Source organism: Triturus cristatus, chromosome 11, assembly GCF_964204655.1.
Source record: "Triturus cristatus chromosome 11, aTriCri1.1, whole genome shotgun sequence".
In the NCBI taxonomy this organism is placed as follows: Eukaryota; Metazoa; Chordata; class Amphibia; order Caudata; family Salamandridae; genus Triturus; species Triturus cristatus.
Genome location: NC_140594.1, coordinates 506,303,558 through 506,328,821, shown reverse-complemented (window position 1 = coordinate 506,328,821; position 25,264 = coordinate 506,303,558). Strand labels below are relative to the sequence as shown.

Sequence of the window (25,264 nt, the reverse complement as noted above, 5' to 3'; positions counted from 1 at the left end):
CCCCACGTTGCACAGCAGCAGGGGTAAAATTTGGGCTACATCTGAGTGCAGCAGAGAGTTTGGACACCGAGGAACAGTGATAAGGAAGTCATGCACTTTTTTTGTTTTCATTTTGTCATGGCCTTAATTCCTGGAAATTGGCAAGGCAAGTGCAGACTGGGTGCAGTGATCATATTTCTTTTATATATTTTATTACTTTTGTTGATGTGTAACACAAAGGAATATATACAAATAGCATCATACTGTAGCACAGTATGTGCCAAGCCTCATTGTCCTCCCATTCCATTGAGAATAGCTGTCAAATTACATAAATGAACATTTCGAAACATTTAGTAAAACCGATGCTTGTATACCTTGGGATTTCCGGAAAAGTTATGCTATAATCATGATGAGCATTCTGAACAGGACATAGAAATGCAAGAGTCGTGCTGTGTCAGTACTTATGCGTCATGGGGATGAACACTATACATAACAATAGAAATCAAATACTGCCCTAATGTGAAAGTTGTTTAGTCTGAGTGTTGCGATTCCTCATCAGTGATGATCTGTTCGTGCGAGATCAGAGATGTTCTTTTGGAATATTTAACTTCCGATTAATTTAGGGCCCGATTAGGATGGTACGTGGACTTTCGTCCGTCCGCCACCTTGTCACTGACAAGACCACCGACAGCCTATCGGCGGTCCTGTAGTAGCCAATAGGATGCGACTGCCACCATGGTGGTTGCAATGCCTATTTTTTGCATTGTGGCGGTTCCTGCTATCTGCAGCACCTGCCGCAATGCAAAAAAAGAAAACCGTACACATCCCCGCACTACGTGCAGTGCCTTACACATAGTGCAGGGATCGGTAGGTGGGTACCATAGGTGTCCCACAGTGTCACAACTCGGGCCAAGGTGAAATAGGGGCCCTCTACGGGCCCCCAAATTCCCTTTCCAGCTGCCTGTTCATGGCGGGTTAACCACCATGAACAGGCAGGCTGAAAGGAACATTGTAAACCCTACGGTGGTGCCTGGTGGGCACCGCCACTATTGTAGGCGAGACCCTACACCGAACCAGCAGGCTCAAGGAGCCTGTCGGATGCGTGGCATCCTTCGGCTAGCCATTATAATATGGTTTCTTGCTTCGTACTTCCAGATACTACAGAATACCATACGTTGGCTCAAACACGAAGAAGCAAAAGACACAACACCACACCCCCTGGAGACGGATTTCACTTTATAAAGTGGAATACATCAAAGACTCTCTTTTCAGAATAAGGCTTGTGGTTTTATTTATGCAATGATCTCCAACAGAAAGGTTTTCCCAGATGTCAAATAAATAACATTCAAATGTATATAGATATATATATATATAAATATATGTGCAAGCAATAATAACACACTTGGCAAATGCAACTGTTCAATGCATGGATAATAATAAACACAAGAATAAGCAAGATATACTGGACGTCCTGCAAAAAATCAGGAAGATATATACACTAAATACATCAAATGATTAACTGGATGTGCACTCTGACTCACTCACACATTACAAACTCAATACTCAAAGAAAACACCTCAGATGATTATAGCCACTGGAAACTGAAGGTGCACACTGTTAGTCATGCATCACAATGACTGTTATAGCCACTGGAAAATGAATAGGCATGCAAACTGCCACACATCACAATGGCATAAATCAGAAACAAATCACCTCACTGGTTGCAAACACTACATCTTAACCCACTCCAGATGGGGGGATTCACAGCCGGGGTAAAGAGCCTCAGCAAACCGGGGTTCTGCTGTACCGAAGTATATGTATCCATCCCCATTCAAGACTCCAAAACAATCCAGGTCTCTAAGTCAACAACCCTCAGCTTTATAGCCTCAAAACAAACTAGAGGGTTTGATCGGCCTTCCTTTTGCGCCAAGGAGAGTTATTGGAATGGGCCACTTTCCATGCAGGCATTCCAAAGGCAAAAGAAGTTCCCACGTTCCCTCTGCATTCTCACATGTTCCAGTCTTTATCTTAATGAAGGTTACGAAAGTGTCTGGCAATACACTCAACAATCTCCTCTCCAAAAACAAAGCAACCTGGAACGTGAATAACCCAAACAACTTGCGTACTCTGGGGGCCAGCATGTGCGTGCAAGAAGCTCAAGCAAGACAGAGTCAGAATTCCAGATGACATAATGGCATGTCAAAGCCAATAGTAAGAACTTCATAATATTTCCCAATGTACAACACAATGCACATTTATGCACCACTGCCTATAGCATCATATGCTTCCTCTCTCAATGTACAACACAATGCATATTTGTGCACCACTACTCATAACACTGCACTTCGAGACCAAGAAGTACATTCCACACCTCTCTCTCTCTCTCTTTCATGCTTTCAAATGCACATCCCACACGTTCTGTTCTTGGCAAGCTGTTCTGGTCTGTGACAGCTCCCTCTTTAAGACTGCAAGATTACAAGGAAGAAATCTTCAGGGGAAACAGACATATGCAGGACATACTTTCAGGCTAGGGTAAAGTAAAACACCAAAAGTCAATTAAAATAATGATAATTGAAGGTCATCACGTGGTTTCAAACTATAGCAGGCGGAAAACCTGCAAATATTTGCAGTGAGACCGACCGGCTGTCAGTGGCAGTCTCATCATAATCAGCCCCTTAGTTATGTGAATTTAGGGTGGCAGATCAGCTTGTTTTTGAGTAAGGATGGGCGTAACTCACGTAATTCAGTGTAGTGTAAATACTCGAATACCTGTGAATTCCATGATATTACAAATAATTACATGAGAAAAGTAATTCTACACATAAAGCTATTTCTTAGCACACAAATTCTCCTTACATCCAAAATGAAATAAATAAATAGTGGTAAATGCAACAGAACACAAATTGTAAGGATAAACAGTCCCCAATGCTCGGTAAATGTACTCTTTGGGTAGGACATTCCCTCAACTTACTTACAGCATTTAGTGCTATTTTCTTAGCACAAAATGCCCTATTGCACCTAAATGGGAGCAATAATGCATTTTACATTAAGAAGTAGCACTTAATGCAGCAAAACATGAACAGCAAGTTGCTCGTGCTGCATATATGTGCTCTCACTGTCGGCTTTTTTCATCCGCAAATTATTCATAACTATGCGAGCAGGAGTAATCATGTAATTATTAGTATTTCCACATCAAAGATTAAAACGGATTTATAGAAATGATTCTGAATACTCCAGTGTGACTGAAATTCCACACTGGCCTAATTTTTAGTAATTTCCAACAGAATGATGTCAAACCCCCTACCTTCTCTCTGTATTATTGGTGCAATTTCTTTTTCTGCTGTTGTACACTTTACTAAATCCTTCTCCCAATTAATAATGTGCATGGCTCTGGTAGAGCACCAGTGTGTAGCAGCCAGTCACTAAGCTAGCAACAGAGCCCAGTACATGCATCTACATGATTTGTCAGTTTTGCATCATATCATTAGACCTAATACTATTGTCTGTGGGGACCATACTTGGTGTTTATGAATCAGAGGTCAGGGTGGCTTCTTCATCCGTCAGATATAAAGTGCAGCGTTGAGGTGTTAAATATGTGTGGGACATAATATTAAATTAGATCAACTTAAATCTTGTGTACCTGGAAACCTTGACTGTAAGAAATGCTACCGGATCTCATTAACTCCTTGCCATCTCCCATTGTCCTTTGTTTTTTCCATTAACTGAGTCATTGCTCTTATTGACTCACTAATTAATTTTTTGAGCTACCTATCTTTAGTACCTCATGAAGAACTGTGTGGATAATTGGGCAAGAAGTTTTACACCCAAAATGTAACTGTGCTGCTCTTGCCACTGATGTGGCAGTGAGAATGTTGCTCCCCATGGTGCTGGGTTCTACCTAAATCCTTCACTTGGCCTTGGCTAACCCAAGAAGTTGCATACATTGACTGCACCATGACAGGATTAGAGTTTGGCATGCTTGAGTGGATTTAGTGTCTACTGCTACTTTCGCCTAAGCAGGATCCCTGCTGTGAAGTAGAAATAAGTAGATCTTATTTAAGGGCCTGTCTGATGTGGCCTTCTTACTTCCATGTTCTGGGACTTATATATGCATTTTGACAATTTCTGTTCTCCTTATAGAGATTGGAGAAATTCGCTTCTCTTTTTCTCTCTTGCACTGTTTGTGAACAGTAGCATCCTCAGGAAACAAATGCAAGAGAAAAAAGCAGCAAGTATCTTGCTTATTTCATGCGAGGGTAGGCCAATCAAAATGATTTACCCTTCATGAACAACGGGAAAATACAGCAGCAGAAATAGTCTTACATTTCTCCAATGTACAATGGACAATTAGATAAGGTGCATGCAAACCTCTGTTAACGTAATGTAACCGAATATATATGTTACATTTCTGTGCTTTTCTTTAAAAAAGGACCAAAAAATCACTATGAAGCCAAACAATTCTGAAAGTAGCAGAGCACAAATTTGATAATTTTTTCTTCAGTGGTATTTGGCTTTTTAGCAGGCAAATTTAATGGGACATTGAATGGAAACGAGCATCCTTTTCTACCTCCACCCTGCGCCAATCTGTTCCAGTTTAAGTCACACACATTTAACTGACAGCTGCCAACTCAGTGGAATTAAATTATAAGTCAATTGAATCATTTGAAAATAAAATATAAATTGTTTTTTAAAATGAAGTTTACATGTCAATGCAGGCTTAACTGTTCCTCCATTAACTATGTAATACATTTTTGTAAGTTTTTGTTCTCTTTTGTTACAATGTTATGTGAAGTATTGTGGTGTTGTACTGCAGCACAATAAGAATTGTTAGTTTGTGTGTGGTTATTTCAATGTTTGTGTTTTCCATATGTTTCTGCGGGCTATTTTTGAGCGTTTGGTTTATGTATGTTAATGTTATTATTTCCAGTTGCCTACATCAATATGTATTGTTTTCACTTGTATTTTTATAAACAGTGCCTCCTGTTTATTTGCGATGTGTGTCATGGTTTTGTAATTGTTTGCTTCGTGACAGTGGTATAGCTCTGTTTTTGAGGAGCGTTTGGACAAATATAGGCAAGCATATGGCAAGCATTTATATGTTGGTAAAATTAATTTTTTCATGCTATCACTACTTCATTTTGCGTTAAGTTTACGTGGGCACCTCAATATTTGAATTTTCAAAAAATGTACATCTTACTTTTCTAAGTTTCATTCATTGTTAACTGCAACCATCAGTGTTCGCTGAATACCCTGTTCTATACAAAACAAATCCAATCAAATTCCTAGTAAAAATTTGAACAAAGCGTGCAACCGCAGCATTTTTAAAATAAAGACACAATGGCACTTCTGTGCATCAGTATGCACATTTACTACAAATGGGCACTTTTCACTCAAACAAAATCAGCCACTTACTCCCTTTAGTTTTTTTCATGCATTTGTAGTAAATGTGTGCTCCTTTAGGAATTTCACAATGATTTCCAAGAGTAAGCCTGTAGAACTGTAGCAGTTGCATATTTCAAATTAGTACTCCTGCAACACTGTTGTTAATTCCTTTCCTCCCGCATTTGCAATTCTACTTAGGGGCCTATTTATGAGCAGTTTGAATCACATTTGTACCAAGCAATGTGGTACATGTGCAACACAAAACTTCAGTTAGATTCAGGAAGCCACGCAAGGCCGCTTTTCACGGCTGTGAGAGGCTTCATTATTCTGGAGTAAAGCAATGCAGTGCAAATCGCTGCATTGCCTTACTATGCGCAAGGAAGATGTTCCATGGGCATTGTGTGGGGTTTCCCATGCAACTCCCATGGTTTCTGACGCATTCCCAAATTGACCAAAACTGGTAGACCTGGAAATGTGCCAAAAAGATACGCCTTCCCAGGAGAGACGTAACCAGGAGAAATTACTTTATTTCTCCTTGTTACTTCTTCTTTCTATGTGTGCTGCATTCTGTAGTGCACATAGGAAGAGGATATACCTCTCTGGGTCTTGCAGCAACACAGGCACCCATGCACCATGGTGCAAGGTTGCCTGCACTAGCTCTAGGCTGCCAAAACAGTGCCAGCGCAAGGAAAAAGTAGAAATGGGCAGTATTGCCTTAAATACGGTGCATTTCTGCCCATTGCCTGTCACGCAGTGCAGCGCAGCAAGGTGACTTGCTTTGCTGCACTGCATGACTTTTTAAATAAATGAGCCCCTCAGTGTACTATTATGCACAAAACAATATATCGCATAAGTGCCATTGCACTTTGTATTTGTTCTTTCTCCCACAGAGAAATGCGTTTCCAATGGACAGTCATCTTCCCCTAAACCCTTCTCATTCCCACCATGAACAAGTAGTTCCCATTCCAAGAAGATGCTGAAGGCCTCAAAGTAGGCACATGAAATTGCACAACCCATGGGTAGGCACTTGTCACAATAATAGGCCCCAACTAGTTGAAAACAGAGCAAGTGGTAACTGTATGGGTTTACTGGTAGTAGGCTGAAAGTGGACCCGTCATTTACTGAATTTCCTTGAGGGTATTGACAAATGGTGTATGAGACGGTATTTTCCTTCCTCCTTTTTTGCAAACCTGGGAATAGTTTGCGGAATTAAAAAACTCCGCCTCGCTACTGTTCGCGGTGATTTTCTGTGCCAGGGGCTTGTTGGCACTGTGCAATCATCGCGAACGGCACCATGCACAGCGCAAGCAGGCGCTGCTTCCCTTCTGTCATTTGAGTAGATTTTTACTTGAGTGGCAGCTTTCTGAACGTGAACTGACGGTTTCTCAACGCGAGCGGTCGCGAGCATACCCAACCACCCACAATGAGATTTCTGACCGCCTGCATTGAGAAATCTCGCCAGGAGGTTGATTTTTCACGCTTGGCAACTTGATGTTATCAATTGCGAATGAGGAAAAATCTTGCAACAAGGTGGATTTTCCTCGTTCGTGTTTGGCAACATCAAGAGGGAAAAAACTCTGCTCCGCAACATGAAGCGGAGTGTTTCAAAACTCCGCAAGCTCTGCATAATGCGGAGTGCGAAAAACTCCACAAACTCCGCGAGCGGAGCGGAGTTCACCGCCCAGACTTACTTTTTTGGCACTACCCCCAACAGGGACAGTATAAGATTCTCCAGTGGAGGTGAGCTGAAGGGGCCAGCCACTCTCCCTAGCTGCACCTCCTTTTTTTACCTTCTATCTGGCCACTTCTAGTTGTCTCTTATGGATTTTTGATTGCTGCTCAGCCCTGGGGCTATGGGCCTTTATGAGGTATAGGGAAGCCTTCTGTGAAACCTACCACCAGTAGCTGTCTCTCTTTGCTGTTTGGGTATCTGTTTAGTAACTGAATCAGTCTCCTTACTCTAATGGGGTGGGATTGTCCCATCAGTCTCTTGCCCCCCCAGGGGCGCCCCTGTGCGCCCCCTGCTACTTCTTGCTGCAATGCTCCTTGTTTTGCCCTGCTCCTTCTGCCTGCTTGCAGTGGACTGCTGGGTGGGTACCGCTGCTGTTGCTACACCTGTGTTTAAATCTGCAAGCAAACCCCCACTTACACTCATCTTTGTTGTACTTCCAGTATGTTGCTGTGCACCCCTTCCCAGCTTTGCCCCCAGAGGGGCCTCGGGCTTTGGTGGCTTGCCCGGGGCCCTCCTGTCTACACATTAAAAATTGAGGACAAATATCATTTTCGCAAGAGCATGCCCCCTCCCAGGCAGCTGCCATGTGATTCGTGAAGCCCTCTCTGGCCTGGTGACCCCATTCTATGAATGGCCATGCTTCCATCTTCTCCCTAAAACACTCATTGTAATGGAGTCATGCTTCCCCCTGATATTTCTGCTGTGCCTCATGCACTTTTTGATCATGCAGGAACAGTGCTGCTCTGCTCTGGGGCAAATATTCTACAAACATGCATGCCAGGGTTCTGCAGGCCCGTAGTCTGTTCTCTATTTACCTCTCCACTCTGGTTTTATGTCTATCTCTCCTTTCTTCCTCTTGTTTATCATGAGTTGTCACATCCAATGCCGCTTGGGGTACCTCAAGTAAGGAAAATATGTCAAATGACTCCATCCGCTAGATCCTTTCTTTTACTGCACGTGGTATCAGGCTGGCTAGCCCAGTTATGCAGGTTGTGATGGGAGGATCCCCTGGGTATGGGCAAATGTATTCACTAGTTGGCTTGCCTGTGTCCTCCTGTGCCCTTTTAACTGCCAGTGGTATCAGGCTGGCTAGCCCAGTTAGGCAGGTTGTGATAGGAACAAATGTATTCGCTGGCAAGCTTGCATGTGTCCCTCCGTGCCCCTTCTCATGCTCCAGCTTTGGACTGCTCAGCCTCCTTGATCACCAGCATGCTGCCTGTGGTGCCCTGTCAGTCCCTCTGCCCCTTCCTTGTCTGTGGTGCCCTCGCGTCCTGTGTTCCTAACATTTATGCCTGCCGCTTGCTTGTGTTCGACTGCTCCTGTCTTCCCAGGCTTTGCCTGGCCTGACCTTTCTGTTTCTGGCTCCTTGACTTCCCCAGGGCCCATCATTTTTGGGGGGTATCCCACAATGAACTACGTCCCTGGCCTTGCCCATGGCCACCATGGCATAAATGCTGATTGGTGAGGGTGGTATTGCTAAAAGCGCTCATAGCCCCATGACTCACCTTGGTATACCCTTTGACCCTGTTCCCTGGTACTCCTGCCATGGATATGGGGGTCCTCATTGCCCCTGCATGGTGGAGTTGGTGACATCCATCTGGGTCCTGTAGTTGTAAATGCTCCCTGATGCCTCCTGGCACCCCTGTAACTGCTCCCGCAATACCCATTTTCCCAGTATTGCTTTGTTCCCTGTGAGTGTTGCTGGAGGCTGTTTCCCCCTCCCCATTTCTCCTTTAATGCCCTGCTTGGCAGGAAGGGTGTAGTTTTGGCAGCATGCCCCCTCCCACTGGGCTCTGCTCCTGTAGTTGCTGCTTTCTTTGGGGCTTGCCTGGGTCTATTTGCTGATCTTTCTCCCAGGCCCGCTGTTTTCTGGTCATCCATCTAAGCCTTTCAATGTCTTGCCACCAAGCCCTTGCCTCCTCTAGAAGGGTTTCTAGACCCTCATCCAGCTCGTGGCCAGACATTCCTCGAGGCGTTCGGTGCCTCATTCTTGTTGGCCCCAACTGCCTCCTGGAAGAGCGCAGGCCTCTTTCTCTGCCTGCCCCCTTCCATCTTTCCTCCTGCCGGCTCATGTCCTACGGGTCAGGTTGTGATGCATGTATTTGCCGTGCCGTTGTCTCCAGGAATGGGCCTGAACCTTTTCTCCAGCAGGAGCCTGCAAGGCCAAAGACAAGAACCTTCCCGCCGAGCTGCCGCTCTTTCAGGCTGCACTGCTGCGATCCAGGGCCGATCATCCGTTGGGCCCTGCCTCCGCAGTCCTAACTCTATGTGCCGCCAAACAGGTCTTGTGAGGTGCCTGAAATACAGCTGGCGAGTACGGCTCCATGCCCAGCCATACCGGTTTCTCCGTTCGATTGCCTCTTGCCCCCGTCAGTGTGCCGAGGAAAATCGCAAAAAAATTAGGGCAGTGATTCCCGGGAAGGAGGGCATCCTCCCTACTCCTCCACGTAGGTAATGTTGTTCCTTGAGGTGATGTCCTGCCTTTGACGGTGCTCTGCAGCGATGTTCCTTTTTTTTATTTATTTATTTTTTTATTTTGCAGAGTCCAAAAAAAATAGTACAGAGGTAAGACATTCAAGACGCCCACCCCTCCCCCCACCCCCCACTCTGTGAAACTACGGAATCAATGGCACTGAAAGAAGGGTAAACATAATTAAATGGCGTTATAAGAATCAGAAGAGAAAAAAACCAGATGATAATAAAAGAGAGGATACTAAGAAATAATCCAGGCGTCAGAAAAAAGGAAAATAGAAAAAAGAAAAAAGAATATAACAACGTAGGGAAAAGAAAACAGGCAAGGTAGGAAACACAGGCCGGGTTAGCCCGGCTGCTCTAGCCAAGATGTTAGCTTTCCCCACACATCCAGGCCCTTCTTCCGACTTTTGCGCCCTTTCCTAGCGTAAACTGCTTTTTCTAGATTGTATGTAGCGACTAGTCTGGCCAGCCACTGAGAGAATGGTGGAGGATCAGCATCCAGCCATGCGGAAGCAACACAGATCCTCCAGACTGCCATTGCAATGAATATTAAGCCCCCACTTTTGATCCTGATGGTTTCAGATTGAGTCCCCAGCAGGATGACTGTGGGGGTTAGCACAATAGTCTGGGTGGTGACTTCCCCTAGAAATTCCTGTACCTTAAGGAGGGTTGAGGCAAGTTTAGGACAGGTTGCAAAGATGTGGATTGAGTCGACACCAAACTCAGAGCACCGGGGGCATAATGTCCCTTTGCCAACTCCCCACTTGGCGATCTTATTGGGGGTAATATACAGAGAAAAAATAGTTTTAAAATGTTGTGCCTGTAGTTTGGCTGAAAGCAAGATATTTTGAGACAATGCTAATGAATTGAAAAATATACTAGGTGAAGATTCGAGTTTGGTGTGCCATTTATCGGCTATCTTTTGTAAGTCGTCTGGGGTTTGTCTATTTAGTATGTTGTACAAAAGACCTATCCGAGGGGCCGTGGTGTCACGTAATTTGTTGAGAAGTTCTACTTCCGTGAATCCTGCATTGCCCCCAACCTTTCTGGAGAGAAAATTAGACATAGATAGATACTTGAAAACGTCTTGATTTTTCAGACTGTATTTAAGTTGCAGGTTTACGAATGATTTGACTCCCTCGCTAGTAATGAGATCCCCCAGTTTTGTGATACCTGCCCTGTGCCAATCTGAGAAGTAGGACCTGCCAAAAATAGTGGGAAGATTGCAATTTGTCATGATGGGAGAGTAATAGTTAAATCTTCCCAACCCGAATATTCTGCGGATATTACAGAAGACCTTATATGAGTTCATTAAGGTCTTGAATCTCACACGTTTGTAATATCCAAACAAGGTCTCTCGGAGGAGACAGCCCCAGTGCTCTTCACCGAGTAGAAGTTGGAATTGCGAGGAAAGGCCAAGTGTGGGTGATAGGAGGGGTTCCCTCACCAGCTCTAGGAAGAGATAGTTGCCTTAGAGCCCTCCTTGGTTGTGAGTAGGCCCAAATAAACTGCTTGAAAATTTGCTGGAATTTTTGCAGATTAGCTTTGCTAAATTCCAGGGGTACGGTACGAAAAAAGTAAAGAAGTTTAGGAAAGTATGTCATCTTAATCACGTTGCATCTACCAACGAGGGTCAGGTGGTCAGGTGTAGGTTATCAATCTGTTTAAGGGCCTTCTTGGTTTCTGCAGCGAGAGGAGCTAAGTTATCTGTTACGATTTCATCAATATTGGCAGATATGAAAACCCCCAGATATTTAGCTTTTGACACTACCCTAGCATCAATCCAGGTGATTTCCTTATTTATAATTATTTGGGTTTTATTTTTGTTCAAGGCATAGCCCGAGATTTTCCCAAATTTTTGTGCCTCTAGCTCCAATGCAGTTATGGCGTTCTCGGGATCAGGGGAAGTTATGGCCGGGTCGTCCGCATAAGCCATGATTTTGGTGTTGATGCCCTGGGTGCTGATTGCTAAGATGGCGGGATTCCTTTCAATTTGTTTGATGAATGGGTCTAGGTAGAGGGCAAATAACAGCGGGGAGCAAGGACAGCCCTGTCTGGTGCCCCGGGAAATGTTAAATTGATCAGTAAGTCGCCCATTAATGGAGACACAAGCCATCGGTTTTAAATATAGAGCCTGTACCGCCTGCGTAAATCTAGTCCCAAAACCCATCCTGCCCATGACAGCCCACAGGAACCGCCAGGAGACCCGATCAAATGCTTTTTCAGCATCTAGTAGTGTTAATGACATCGGGTCTCTTGCTGCCTGCGCTGCGTCAAACAGGGTAATGGCCCGCCTGACATGTTCCGTGGTGCCTTTTTTAGGAATAAAACCATGTTGCCATTCTGAAACTAAGGACTCGATCACAGAGGATATTCTGGATGCCAGTATTTTAGAGAAGACTTTAAAGTCGCAGTTGATGAGGGTGATGGGTCTGTATGAGCTCATCTCTAGTGGGGACTTACCCTTTTTGGGGAATATAGAAATTCTAGCATTGGACCAGGAAGCAGGGGGGGAAGCCCCATTAAAGATAGATGTTACCACGTCGGTGAAGATAGATTTGATTTGAGGGGCGAAGATCTTATAGAAGTCTACAGGAATACCATCCATTCCTTCGGCTTTCCCATCTGGTAGACTAGATAGAGCTTCCATGATTTCATCCCAAGTTGGAATGAGTTCTAGTAGCTCGGTGTTATCAGAGTTAAGCTGTCTGAGATCTATCTCGCTCAGGTAGCTAGCTATCTCGCTTTCGAGTGGGCCAGCCGCACTGCGGTTCTCCTTGGTGTATAGCTCGGAGTAAAATTCCTGAAATCCCTTCTGTATTGCATTAGGATCATTGGTCTCATTCCCTGTAGTTAATTTGATTGCATGTATTTCACTACTTGTGGACTGTTGCCTGGTTTTGACGGCTAGATGATGCCCAATGCAATCACTGCACTCGTAATTTTTTTCCCGCTGTGCTGTCCACTTAGCTGCAGTTTTTTTCCACAAATACTGCTCCTATTTCAGCTTTAGCAAGGACTACCTCTTTTTGGGCATTTTCAGTATCTTGTCCTGACTTAACCAATAAGACCAAGTTTATTTCTGCTCTCCTTAATTTCTCCTTCAGATCATTAATTACCAACTTCTCCTTCCTGTTTTTCCTTACTGAAAACCTCAAAGTTTCGCCCCTGACCCCCGCCTTTAGTGTGTCCCAGACAGTCATTGTTGAGGCGGTTCCGATGTTTATTTCCAGGAATTCCTGGATCCAACCTTGCATATGTGCCCTATAGCCTGCGTTTTGTAAAAGGGCTTTCTCGAAACTCCATCTAGGTGCCTCCTTCCACTTCCCTAATCCCTTGATATTTACTATAAGAGGGTTGTGATCTGACATAAAGTGAGGTGCAGTGTCTATGGTACAATTGCTAAGAAGTGAAGATGAAACAAAAAAGTAGTCTCGTCTAACAAGAGTGTTGTGTGGGGCCGAAAAGAAGGTGTAGCCAGGTTGCGTAGGATTTAAACTGGTCCAGATATCACTTAACCCGTGGATCTGAACGAGGTTCACTAGTGCTTGGAATACTCGGGGTTTTCTGCCTTTGTATCTCCATTTGCTGTCAATTTTCCAGTCGGAGGGCAAATGTATATTGAGGTCGCCACATAGGATGATAGGAGTGGGCCAATGGGCCAGCTCCCCTGAGACCATATTAATAATCCCTGGGTCATCTACATTGCTGCCATACAGTGAGCAGAGGGTAAAAGGAGGGTTAGAGAAAAGGTGGCATTCAGTTATTACCCATCGGCCCAGTGGATCTGATTTAACCCGGGGATTACTAAGAGAAAGTCTTCTATCTGCCATAATTCCTACTCCTTTTGTCTTGGCGCCCTGCGTGGTGGCCCCCACAACTTTGAACCCTAGTGTATCTAATAGGTGCTTCTGTGAACACTCTATGTGGGTCTCCTGAAGGCAGATTATATTGCCCCCTGGAGAGCGTAGACCTTGAGCAACATTTTGCCTTTTAGAAGTGTCATTCAAACCGCAAATGTTAGCAGAGACAAGCCTAAGTGAATCTATCTTAGCCATCTAGATGTTGACAGAAAACGTTTCTCCTCGCCCAATAGCTTAGAAAATGAGTAGGGATATGTATACATGCCAAAAAGTGCCCTTGATTCTTCTGTGCCATTTCTGGTGCCCATCCCATCCCCCCCCCCCACCCAGCCCACCCCCCCTTCTTCTGAGCAATCAGGAATGACCTGAATTATGATAGTCAGTCATGAGGCCCGGCTGTCAACCACGCCTAAAAAGAACCAAATTAAGCTTTCATTCGGCTAGTAGCCCCCTTGTTTTTCTTTAAGAAAAAACTGAACAAACAACGGAACAGACAATCAAAAAAGCAAAAGGGCTGCCCACTATGTTAATTTTAAGATTCACATAAAGCTGCCGTAATGCGACCATGGTCACGGCCCTTGGAGGCTTGCAAATGTATAGAAACTGTAGAACGAGAGTAAGAGTAGAGAGAAAATAGCAGGGGCAAGAGAATGAGCTTTTCATCTAAGACTCTTTCTAGATTTCAACTCGTTCAAGTATTCACCAGCTTTTACTTCAGATAGGAAGACTTTGGTCCCCCCGTTGAAGATTACTTTAAGTCTAGCAGGGTTCATTAAATATACTTCGGCCCCCAGCTGCTGAAACGGAGAGATCAGTTGTCTCAGGCGCCATCTCCGCTCTACTGTCTGATGGCAAAAGTCAGGTTTAGAGAAAAATATTATACCATTGGCCCCTTTCTTGGAGTTAGGGCGAGCCTGATCGTAGATTAGCTGTCTAAGAAGAAAGTTGCCAAAGTAAACCAGGAATACCCTTGGCTGTCCCCCAGTGGTGTTGCCACGGCCATGTTGCTGTCTCTGGTTGAAGGGAAAGCGGTGCGCCCTCTGCACCTCGCGATCCCAGTCCCAGCCCTGTTGGTCAGGGAAGGAGTCCTGCAAAAGTTTCACAATGAAGCGTCTGGGGTCGTCCCCTTCTTTCCCCTCCGGAATACCAAGCAGGCAAAGATTGTTCCTGCGCTGGCGATTTTCTTGGTCCTCCATCTTAGCCATTAGGTCTACCAGGCAGGCAGTGTTGGACTCGCTCTGTTGCTTGACTGCCACGGCTTCGGTTTCCAAATGCTAGGTACGCGCTTCCACCATGGAAACGCGGTCGCTAATGTCGGTGCAGGTTTTATTCAGCCTTCTTATGGCTCCCTGAAGTTTCTTAGAAGCACTTTTGGCCGCACGATTGTCGGCCCGGACCTCCTCCTGAAACTCTTTGATGGAAGCTAGGATAGAGGCGAGGGATGGCTCAGCTAGGTCTGCAGGCGGGTTTTTAATAGATCCCCACTGTGTTGTACTGGGATCATCCTCGTCCAGAGGATAAGACATTTGAGAGTCTGAGTAGTCCCATTTCAGCTGGCTACGCCGCTTGCTCTTACTTCTGGGTTTCTTTGGTCGCTGGACCGTGCCAGTGTCCTGATTTGAGGCCTCGCTGTCTCCTTCACTTGTGTTGGACCCTCCCTCACCCGAAGAGGTAGGTGTGCTATTGGAGACGGAGTAGAAATGCTCAGGCCCTGCTTCTGGGGTCCAGGGAGCTTGTGCGCCAGGGGGAGCCTCTAAGCGCTGGATAAAGTTGGCTGTACCTGACGTCTGCATTTCTGGCGCTGTGAGAAGGGTACCAAGGCTCACAACATTGGAGCCGTTGCCAAGTTCCTGCGCTACGAAGGGCAGAGTTGATAAAGCTTGTTGCATGGTTGCCCCTTTTGGGGGATTGATAAGAGGTACACAGAGAGAGATACCTAAGTTCGTAGCCGGATCTGAAAGCCCCACAGAGGTGCCATTGGTGCTAGTTCTGGCGTCAGTGCATGGCATTTCCCTAGGTCCGGTTTCTGCCAGGACAGTCTCTTGGTTAACCGCTAAGCAAGCCTCTTGCTGCGGACCAGGTGCAGATGCGGGTGCAGTCAGCATGGTTAGCGAGGCCGTGGTGACACTCTCAGTGGGGAGCGCAAGGGTCTTGGAAATAGCGCCTGAGGATTGAGTTCTGGCTCCCAAAAACAATTTTGCTAGGGGGGGCTGCATAGATGTTAAATCTTTTGTGTCTTTTGCGTCGTTAGGCGGCCCGCCCCCCCAGCTCTACCCAACAGTTTTTTGCTGCCACTAACCTCTTGCCTGGGTTTAACAATTCCTTCTGTAGATGCAGTGTCCCTGTGATCTCTGGCCTCGAGGATGGCTGCTGTCTTCGTTTTGCCACCTTTCCTGCCCCCCCGGGCGCTCATGTCGAGGCTGTAGATCTTGCTGAAAGCTGGAGCCAAAGGTGCTGTGAGCGGCGAGGTCCAGATCAAGGCCGCGCTAAAGCACCGATCTAGCAGGGGCAGGGGCAGAGGCAGGGAATACGATGTGTAGATAGATATGCAAAAAGTGGCCTTGATTCTTCCCTCGTTGGTAGTGCCACGTCCGCGCAATAGTTGCCGAGACTCGTAACCTCTCAGTGGCAGCCTCAGCGTTCTCTGCGTTCTGAGAGCTGGCATCGCATCGCAGGACGCAGGGCGGCTAGCCGATCATCCACGCGTCTGGAGCAGCCGAGCAGTGCGAGCACTCACGCTGACTTCATCTTGCTAACCAGAGAATGGTGACCAGCCTGCAGCGATGTTCCAATGTGATGAGACAGTGGTCAGTTCTAGCCCAAAGGGGCCCCTGCCCTCTTTTGACCTCTTTAGCCTCCCTGCTCTCGTCTCTATTGAGCTGTTCCTGGTTTCAAAAGACATGCCAGATCATTGCATGTCTTTTTTTGCAGTCTTGACCCACAGTACTTCCTGTGTTCCCGCTGCTAGTAGGGGTTCCCTGGCGTCCCCTATTAGGTCCGGCTTCGCCTCCGTGGCCCACTTCACAACTAGTCAAAGTAGCTTTACACTGGTTAAAAAGGTGCCTTGAGCATGAAAGTTGAGCGTAAACATGCAGAGAACTTGGAATGAAAAATTCTGATTTTAATGAGAATGGCAAAACTGCGCTTGGTGTTAAAATGTTTGGCATTTGTTATAATGGTTTTTAATTTAACAAGTAAGGAGGTAGATATTCATAGTAAATGATATGCCGTAGATAAAGTTTGAAAATTATAGCACATGCTGAGTCCAATTTGAAACAGACTTGTATTTTTGTTTCAGGCAATCAGGGACTCTCGACATGAAATTTCTGTTGGAAATGGAGGCAAAGTGCTCCTAGGATCTTGTCTATCTGTGTCACACATGTGTAACTCCTTTATACGGATCCAGAAAGTAAGCAAACACTTAAAAACCAATATGTCTAAGCTTACCAGGCTTGTACAAAGATTATTGTTGTTTTTTTATTGCAAACATATATGAAAAATTACAGAAAACAAAATGTGTGACTGCTTATGCTACTAGTTTTTTTTTTTTAAATAACCATCTTGTTTCATCTTAATGGAAATATATGGGTGCTTCATTTCCTAAGGGTCAGGTATAATAAGAACAGGTGAAGATATCATTTTTAGTTGTAATGCAAAGACAGGAAGATACGATTAGTATTGGTGGAAAAAGGTATCATTGACCTTGAATTACGATGACATAAAAAATAGGTCAAACACACAAGAATAAACACGAGAAACATAAAAGTATAAAGAATAGAAAGAAAAATGCTTTGGAAAACTAAAGTATTGACCAACGTTCCTGGATATGATCTACATTTCTTTCCTGAGAATATACAAAAGCTATTAAGCACAATGGCATCACCCACATGCAACAATAAAAAATAACCTTCAGCTCTCTTGTATTGCAGTATTGGCTCTCTTGTACTGTTTTATCTTTCAGATGAAAATTTCAATCACCTCTTTCCAGGCTGATGTCACATATCCTTCCCGCCTTCCACTGTGTCTTTAACTCTCTAGCTATTCATGTATTTTTCTGTTTTTTTGTAGATGTTTTTTAATGACTCATGGCACAGAGACTACATCCAACCTTTTTCCTATTATTTCCTATTATTTTCACAACAGAGTGAACTACATCACTTCTCCACTGAACGTTTTTTATTGCCATACTTATGGAGTTACAATTATCCCTTAAAACCAATATATATTCCACATGCTTTGCGCTGTGATAAAAATTCTTACGAATCAGTGATTACTAGGTAAGCTTCTGACTCTTCCTCTTGAAATATCTATATTATTAGGACCTCCTTCACACAGACTGCCTTTATGTATATACTTTAGTATCCTGTGTTTTTCTTTATTGTCCTCATAGGTGTTTCTTCTATAACTAGCGCTGCTATCAGTATCAACCCAAGCTCCACTGCTAGATGATATACTAGATTTGCTAAGGTAATTTTATAAATTATGAAAAAATGTCTCAAATCACCTGATTCTTTGTCACTATATAACTCGTAGCTCTACCTCAGGATCAAGGTCTAATCTTGTATATACATGGTTCTCTGTTCAAGTGGTTTCTTTCTTTTTTCCTATTATTATCTTTTCACAATCTCACTGTGATCGGTCTCCTAAGGAATCTTTATTAGTTGAAACTCGGAATTGGTTCTATATTTTATTTTCTTCTGTTTATTTTTCATTTGTTTTTTCGAAAAACTTGATTAAAATATTGAATCTTTATTTCCTGTGACATTTTAAAGAACAGTTCCCTTCTTTTAAATAAATGTTTCTCACTTACATTATAGTAGAAAACCTTAGTAGGACCCTCAATATGCGATCAGAACTATTTCTTATATTTATGTTTCTCTATTAGATTTTACTAGACCAACATGGCTACCTGATGAAGGCGTACCGCCGAAAAGTGGGTAGAGATACGAATTACGTTAGCCATGACCACATTGTTTGATTGTCTAAAATAATAAGTGTATTGAATTTATTCTCTTGATTCTAATTTATTATATAAGTTTATGTCTATAATCACAACTTCATGTACGACATGCCTTAATATGCTGCATCATTAGGCCATGTATGAATGGATAAGTATGTGTGAATATTATTAGCAACAATCATATATTCATTTTGTACTTAATACAAAGGCCAAGACAGAAATTGCATGTCCATCAAAACTGCTATTGATGTGATTTTTGTCTTTTTTCTTATTATTTAAAACGATTAAGTATTTAAAAATATTCTTTACAAATACTTAGCTTCTAAAAATAATAAAAATTATATTTTTGATACTTTCCCTTTTCTGGTCACATATTGTCTCTGTTTATTATAGTTCCACATTCTACCCATTTCCTAAATGGTTCATTCACATACATTAGACTGGGTTTGATCATTTTGGGAAACAGGTCTGCACAGTGTGTCAAAGTGAATGTGGAGTGATGTGCTTTCACATAAAGGTTCATTTCAGGGAAGGACCTGGGATGCATTCAAATATACATTTTTAGTTTGTTATGCACTTTATAGTTCTCGGAACTGATCTTTGGTCTGTGCAGTCTCCTATTTCAGTGCACAATGGAGTGTACAGCCTTGCATAGAATAGAATAGTATGTTATGCGGTTTATGCTGCCAATAACATAATTTGAAATGCCATTCATTGTAATTAGTAATATCATGCTGTTTGTTCTGCTAGTGCAGTACCTCATAAATGGACTATCATGGCCACAAACATTGTTTGATGTGATCTCAGTGATACCAGTGTTTTACTTGAGGGCATATCATCCTCAATGAAATTGTTTAGATGTGCAGTGTCAGTAACTTTCTTTGGAAATCAAAGTGTTTCACCAGATCTGTTTGTTAAAAGCATCTGGGTGAAAAAGCATTGCTTTCATATGCTTCAGCCACGCCTTGAGGGAAAATTCAACAGTGCAATGTAATAATTGCACATTGTGTTTAGTTAGATGAGCCAGCTGGGATGTTTGTTGCTGAATGTACTCCTTTGCTGTTTCTGGTCATCGAATATATCACATTTCTATTAAATACATAATTCAGCATCTTTTCAATCTGTATAAATCTACTTTAGTCATTTATGGATAACAATAAGGACAGAGTGTACAATCTACCTCACATTTTAAGGAACAAACCAAAATATAACAGATCATCACGTGCCAGGGTTCTAAACAAAGCTAAAATGATCTGACTACCCACAACTAGGCCCACAAACAAAGATGTGAAGTGGTGACTTGTGAAACCTTTATTTGTTTGTTGCAGTTTGGCCAGAAAATGGTCAAAATCTCCCCCCCCCCTCCATCCCCCAGAGACCCTTTGTTGCATTACAATTAATAGGGTGAAAGCAACACCTCCAGACATGGAGTAACAGAGCAGAGAGATAATGTGACACATGTTTTGTTGTTTTGCCCAGCATATGTGAAGCCCGGAAGGATATGGATTTGCCTCCTATGCCTTAACTTAGGGTTTAGACAGTATTACCAAGCCCTAAGACTATTGAAAAGTGACACATCTAACCATATTATTTTCAGTCTGAGTGATTTTCTGCTGGCAGTCGGGCTACTGTGGAAACAGAGGGGGTTTGAATTTGTAATTTATTTTATAAACGTGTAGCAGGTACCAACATTGCCATTTACAATAACGCAGAGGTATGTGTCATTTGCAATGATTAATCCAAATGAAGAAGATCAAGGAAGAGTTGGGCTTGTAAGAAGGCCATCACAATGTGTTTTCTGGATGTATTTTTTTTTAAGTTTAAAAATGCTTTATTGATGGAATCAACATATTGAAATATAGCAAAATATTGAAATCTACATACAGATGAGACATGTAACAGTATTAACGCCATTGATTTGGAAAGAGTAAATAAGGAAATCACGCAATACAAATATTTAATCAATGTAAAATAAGACATATCTCTGACCTTAATAAGGAAACAAATTTTGCATCATAGAATTAATAGCATTTTATGCGTTTTTATATTTTTTAATGAGAAGAGGAAAATGAAAGGGAAAAACTACTCATAACACATTCGTTTTTATAAGAATGTAAAAAGGAAAAGAGAATGGCATATATTTGATGGTAGTAAATAACCAAGAGGAATACAGTGAACTATATAGTGAAATTGAAGGAAGGATATGAAGTGTAATACAGGGAGGTATGGAAACATCAACATTTCTAATATTGATGGTATCAGGCTTTGATAAGTAAGAAGTAAAAGGCAGCCATAGTAAATCTCCCTTAATGGCTGCCTATAGCGTGAGTGAGCAGTGTGCAAACTATAATTGTGAGAGATCAACTTCCACCATGTTAAAAAAAACATTATTAAAGTTTTCCAATCAAAGGTAATACCCTAAAAGGCCACCGCCAGAAGAACATCACCAACTTTCCAGTAACCTTGTCTACGGACCATATACGGGAACACCCACCAAGAAATAGATGAGCAATATAGTAGGAAGCCAAAATAGAAAAGAGATAGGAACATTTTTGCCATACTTGCTTCAAAAAGGAAGAGACCTTTGGACAATAAAACAACATACAAAGAAAGTCTCCGTTAGAGGCGTTGCAGGTCCAGCAGTTTTTATTGTGCAAACGTTTCATTTTGAATAAAGAGCAAGGAGTTAGAAACAACCTGTTGTAAAAGAAAAACATGGTTTCAGTGGTTCTGGCAGAGTGAGAAGTATGATATATTTTGAGCCATAGTTTGTTCCATAGTGAAATGGAGAAAGTGGACTGTAGGCCCTCTTCCCAAGAGACTTCAATTTAAGTTTTAGCCCCATCTAAATCTGAAGTAGAATATTGTTTATATAGAAAAGAAACTTTGGCTTCTGTTAAGAAATTGTGAGGTGTGGTAGGATCACAGAGAGACTGAGAAGAAGTGGAGGAAGGATCTATAACATTTTGTCTAACAATGTGTAAGAGAAGGGCAGGTTTGGTTCGATATGAGGAGGGAATGTGAAAGCGATTGCATAATTCCTCAAAGGAGATAAACTAATTATTAGAGATGAACTCGGAAATTAATGTAATACTATTGGATGACCAGGAAGACCACTTGAGAACATTGTTGGCTATGGTGATGTTAGGGTTGTCCCAGATAGAAGATAATAACAGCTGGGAAGGTATGTATATTTGAGAGATAAACATTTTGGCAATATGACTGGAAAGACATATACCTAGGTGTTTGAGCAATAAGGGAAAATGTAGGAAATGAAAAAGGGGAGATTGAAGAAAGCTCAATGGGACACCAGATCGGAGGTAAAGGCAGAAGGTGATGTTCCTAAAGAGGACTAAATTTGTTTGAGGGTAAATGCTAAATGATATTGAGTAAAGCTAGGAAAATGATGCCACCATTTATTTTCGGCTACTTGAGTTTTGATATAGAAATCCGAGCTGGTCGCTTATTCCATAAGAACTTGTATGATAAACAGTCAATTGATCGGAAGAGGGTGTGAGGTAATCAAAGAGGAAGCATCAGCAGGTACAAGTTGATAATAGGCAGCAACATAATTTTTTTTGTATCTAATCTACCCCACCGTGAATGATACAAAGGGGACCATTGAGCAGTTAGAGTAGAAATCCTATGTTTTAGAGCTTCTATATTAGCCTTAACGGTTTCTCCAATGGAAGGGGAATTCAAAATCCCTAAACATTTGATCTTAGAGGAATTCCACAGGAAACCGTTATCTTTAAATATAACCTTGATACGGAATATGTTGAGAGGCATTATTTAGGATTTGTCTATATTAAGTTGGTATCCAGAAATAGAAGAATAGCAAGATAACAGTCAAGCCACCATAAATAATATAAAAGGGACCATTGAGCAGCAAGGGTAGAAATCCTATGTTTTAGAGCTTCTATATTAGCAGTAATTGTTTGCAAAATGGAAGGGGAGTTTCTTGAGGGCTTTGAACATGAATTCACAATTTACGTGGCCAAAAGTTTTTTCAGCGTCCAAGATGACTGCCACTATAGGGATTTTGCTTCTAGAAGCATGATGAATAATATTTAGGAAAGCACGGGAATTGTCGGAAATGTTTCAACCTTTGACAAAACCAATGAGAGAAGGAATTAGCACATTTGCAGGGAGCACCAACATTTTGGAATCTGCATTCATAAGGGAAATTTGTCTATAGTTTTTTCACTCAGTCAGACCCTTATCTTTTTTTGGAATTAGACATATCATAGCCTCCCATAAAAAACAACTATAGTTTCACAGACTAAAAGATGTTAAATAAGTAATTGGATTTTGGGTACCAGGAAATTTGAAAATTCAGAGTAGAATTCTACCGTAAAACTGTCAGAACCTGGTTCTTTGTCCTTTGGGTGACTGGAAATAGCTATACGTATCTCAGCACATGAGATGTCTCCCTACAACAGATAAAAATCAATCTGTAGGGCTTGTAATTTTGGAATTGGAATTGTATGGAAAAATAAATCTAGGGGATCATGAGTGAAATGTGTCCTCTGTGCATAATCTGGAGTAAATTTCAATAAAATGAGTCATATTCTCCTGATCTTTGAAAAATTGATTACCAGAGGCATCATGGATGACTTCTATTTTAGACTTTAGTTTTTTGACTTTTAGATAATTGGGTAGTAACTTACCAGCCTTATTTGATCTGCCATAGTACTTAGCATTGATTTTTAAAAGAGCACTCCTTGCATTATTGCTGGAAGCTCTGCAAATATAAGTTTGGTCTGAATGAGTTGATCTAAAACTTCTTTATGTGATGAACAATAGTATTTGTGTTCTAGTTTCTTAATGTGTTGTAAGAGAGGAAGGGTTCCTTCGCAGTGGCCTTTTAAAAAAAATATATATAGTCAATAATTTAGCCTTGTGCTGTTGCTTTTAACGAGTCCCATTCATGGTGAAACTTGACATTTGCACTAATATTATTGTCAAAGAACTCTGTGATAAATTACTCAAATCCTGTGACAAACTGTTGATCTTGTAGCAACCAATTATTAAAACGCCATCTACAAGCGTGAGTAGACGAATGGTTAGACTCCAGATTGATTATCACTGAGGCGTGATTGGAGATAAGGTTGGTGCTTAAATCAGAGTGGATCTAAATGTGTGAGGGATTTTGATCTAGAAAAATATAGTCTATTGTAGAGAAGGAGTGGTGGGTGGAGGAAGAAAGGAATATTCTAAAAGATTGGGATTATAAATACGCCATGCATCAACTAAATCTCTGTGGGAGACTGTTCTAGGAAAAGCCTTTTGCATATTATTAGGAATCTATTTGAAAAAGCAGAATTTCTATCTAGAAAGTGATTAAACAGTTTAATACAATCACCACCCATGACAAGATTGACATTCATGACCAATATTAGTTTATTTGAAAGTGAATCCCAGACATTGTGTGTCAACCCCATTGGGCCCACATGCAATAAAAAAGGAGTAAGGACACCCATTAGTCACTGTAATAAATGAAGCCAACTGCCATTCACAGCAGTATCTTGTTTTAAAATATTGACAGATAAAGTATTATGAAATTTATGATAAACAGCAGGAGAACAATAAACAGACCTGACTCAACTTTTTTTCAGCATAGGAATGTATTTTCAGGAAGATGAGTTTCTTGTAACAGTGCAACATGACAACTGGGTTTAGAGAGAAATATGAGTACTCTTTGGCGTTTGATAGGGCTCCGAAGGCATATTCCAAGAAACTATTCTAAATCTATTGATAAAGAAAATTGTTGCAAAAGTTACAAAACAGCAACCTCTTCAAAAATGGAAAAAATATTACAGCATAACTGAAAGCCTGCTAATTTGTCAAAACGGAATATAGAAACATGTTAATAAAATAGAAACGATGATGACAGGATGGGAAGGAAAAAAAAGAACAAGGAATGAGTCCAAAGTATACCCAAAAGACGTAAAACATAGAAGTCTAGCGAAGAGTCGGAAGGACCTAAACAATAGAAGGATAATTGGAGAAAAAGGAAAAATTGGAGATGGAGAGTAGAGGAGCAGCATGGAGGATGAACCGTCCTGAACACCCAGTCCGAGAAATAAGAAATTAGAAAAGTAACTGATTGAAGATGAGAAAGGAAAGTTTCACCCAAAAAAACAAAAGAAATGGAGGTGTGTACAGAAGCAAAATACAACAATATAGGACTTGCATGAACCATACAATGGAGTCTTACCCATTCATGGAGGGAGGCTTACGGTGGACATTCGATTGAAAGGAGACTAGACAACATATGAACACTGAAGAAATTTAAAGGCACCAACAGCAACAGACAAGAGACTTGGAGTAGAGAAGGAGAGAAGACATTAATCAGAAAACAGAGCCATCAATTCAGTAAAATCAGCCCAATTAAAAATTAATCGGAAACAGAAGAAACAAAGTGTGAATGGAACTTCATGTGCCGCCAGTGTCTATAGCTTCTTGTATGTGAAAATGAATGAACTCCTTAATTTGGGCTGGGGAGTCAAAAGAGGTGGTCCTATCCTTGTAGATGAGCTTGAAGATACATAGATGGATAAGGCCATATCTTGCATTCATAGCATGCAGTGAGGGGCGCAGGTCCAAGAATTCCTTGCAAGAAGCAACTGTGGCAAGGGAAACATCCATCATCTGTTTCCTTTTCTTGGCGGCTGATAGAACTTGCATTAAGTTTGTATGCTGGAGGAAAAGGTTGATAATTCCTCTAGAGTTGGAAATTTGTGCTGCAGGGTCTGGTCCAAGATGATGGGCTCTTTGGATGTTAAGGGAGAACTGCTGGTGAGACCCCCTATGTTGGGTAAATTTATGTGTAGAAAGGCAAATATGTCACCCACTTGACTTTCCTCCGGT

General features: G+C 42.2%; 1 long non-coding RNA gene across 1 annotated transcript in view; it reads left to right on the top strand.

Moving 5' to 3' along the window:
- Window positions 1-25,264, top strand: part of LOC146784492 (uncharacterized) — a 239,689-nt gene that overhangs the window by 171,279 nt on the left and 43,146 nt on the right. The window contains exon 2 of the long non-coding RNA XR_014970839.1: window positions 16,730-16,840. This is a non-coding gene — a long non-coding RNA (uncharacterized LOC146784492). The remainder of the gene's footprint in view (window positions 1-16,729; window positions 16,841-25,264) is intronic.